Genomic DNA, 2,527 nt, shown 5'->3' on the forward strand with positions numbered 1-2,527 from the left:
GGCGGACTCCACCCTGTCCCCAGGAGAAGGGGAAAGAGGACTAAAGCAGAGCGAGAACTCACTCCCCCTCTCTGCTCCAGTAACACTGCTTTTAGATCCTGAGGTGCTGCTGGTGTTTGTTTCCTCCCGTTTCCCCCCTCCCTGCAGAGCTTTTGCCACCCCTCCCTCTCCCAGCTACTCCACAGTGCGTAACTAGCACACAGCAGGAAGAGCTGAACATCCAGGGATGGAAGCTCATGTGTACTGCTGGGGTGGAAGGCAGGAAGGGAAGCAGGAGCTAACACACAAGTACTTACTGGAAGGGGGGGAATAATCTGCATTTTATTTTGTTGAAAAACACTCTTGCAAGCCTAGAGCCAGCAGCTCTGCTCCATAGACATGCTAATAAGCTGGGAATGAGTGTGTGTGTGGCTGCTAACCTCCACCTCTGCTCTGGGGGAACAAACAGACAGCTTTTTATTTGTGTGTTGGTTTCTTTCCCTTGTCATTCTGGCTCGGGAAGCAGATCTGCTCAAACCTCCCTCTCACCACAGGAGCTGCAGGAGCCCCTTCCTGAAACAATCCGTGGGTGGAAAATGCAGAACTTCACTCTGCCCACGGGGCAAACACCCCACACTCACAACACGCAGTGTGGAGCCCCATCACTCATGCCGACAGGACAGCACTCGGGGCTGTGTTGCTAATGCAGTGCCAAACCCTCCAAGCACTAACCCATCCAAACCCGGCACAAACCCCTTCCTTCAGTAAAATCTTCCTCCCACTTTGCACATGCTCACTCCAGCCTCAACTTTATGACTCTTTCCACTTCTTTCCAAACAAAGCTCCATGCACCCTTATCTGTTCCTGGCATATCCCACTCTGCAACATCACCACCACAATTCTCCTTTCTCCATCCTGGATTTCCACACACCACATCTCATAAACCTCCTCTTTACACCTTTTTATCACCTTTACACCTTTATTTGTCACACGGTGCTTTTCACCCCACACATCACTCAAACACCATGCTCCTCTTCAGGTTCCTATGAAGCCTGCCATACCCTATTTACAAGCCTTCCTGCCTGTGTTCATGTACTTGTCCTGATTATCTACTCCCCCAAATTCTTTCCAGCTTTTCCCTCACAAGCTGGTTACCTTCCCATCCATGAGGTACCACTTCCCTCCCACAGGCCATGCAGGTTCTCCTGCATACAGCTCAGGCTTGCAGGACATAGCTGTGACCAACCCCAGTGATTAAAACAGTTGGGCACTACACCAGCTATAAAACCTCTTGGCCCTTCAGACACCCAGAGGATGCATTTATGAAATGAGCCAGGTTTGAGACACCCAAATTAGGTATACCCCATCTCTTGATGCAGTTTTTATTGTCAGAAGGCCTGCAGGTGGGAAGAGCTGAGGCAGGAGCACCTATCCCTCCCAGGGGATTTTCCCTAAAGCGTCAAAACCTGAGCAGCACAGGAATGCAGGCAGACAGAAAACATCTCCCTTTGTCCTCCTTATCTTTAAGGGTATTTTCACCCTCTCCCAAAATACTAAAGGCAACCTCACCATATTTTCCTTGTCAGCCCTTTTACCCACACACAAATTAATACAGAAGCAAAAGCAATGCTCACTTCACAGCATAAATGCCCTGCTTGTTTCACCGATACAAACCACCCTACACAACCACATTCTTTCTCTACCTCATCCAATGCAACGGAGAGGAGCTAACTGCTTAAGAGAGAGAAATAGAGCATAGAAATCCAGCTCATCTCCTTGTGTCAGAGAGTGAGGACTCATCGTAAGAGCCATGTCCATGCTCATCAGTCAGCTGTGAGGAGGCCTCGCGGGAGGAATGGGTTTGCACCATCTCTTCCTTCTGAAGTGGGAGCAGAGAGGGAAGGAGACCTGCCTCTGCAGAGTCCAGCCAGGGTGGCTCCCAGCCACCCAGCCCTCTCACTGGGAGCAGCACATGGATGGGCATGGGGAGAGGTGCAGGGAAAAGAGGAGGGCCAGAAATGTATGTCTGGGAATTGCAAAAAGAGAAGCAGCAAGTGAGAGAGAAGAGAAAGCAGCACCTGACAGAGCGTGAGGCAGTGAAACAGAAAAAGAAAGGAGCTGAGTGAGCTGTTTTGTGGCTGCTGTCGATTCGGGGAGTCCTGCCCTCTTTCATTTTCCACTCACAGCCCCCAGAATCTCTCAGTATCAGTCACAGACTTTCCCCAACACACCCCCAAGGGAGGACTCTCAGCCGGGGCTGGGGGCAACCCCAACTGTCACAACAACAAGAGGTCTGTCTGATAACTGCCTTTCTGTGTAGTTTTCCTCTTTGACATGCATATTCCATTCGGAGAAACCCCCTGGCCCTGCCACGCTCAGCCCCTGCCATCTGGTTACGCTTTGCACCATGACGCGCTTCCTGTGTGGTTGATTTGCTTTTTTTAGCCAAACCCAAGAGAGGGAGAGAAAAACCCTGTTTGCTTTGGGGGTGAACGACCCACCCCACACACATTGACTTTATTTGTGCTCCAGGGTTTGTGTGGCAGGT

The sequence above is a fragment of the Neopsephotus bourkii genome, unplaced genomic scaffold (assembly GCF_033783945.1).
Source record: "Neopsephotus bourkii isolate Nb327-2 ecotype Australia unplaced genomic scaffold, CSIRO-AGI_Nbou_v1 NB_333, whole genome shotgun sequence".
In the NCBI taxonomy this organism is placed as follows: domain Eukaryota; kingdom Metazoa; phylum Chordata; class Aves; order Psittaciformes; family Psittacidae; genus Neopsephotus; species Neopsephotus bourkii.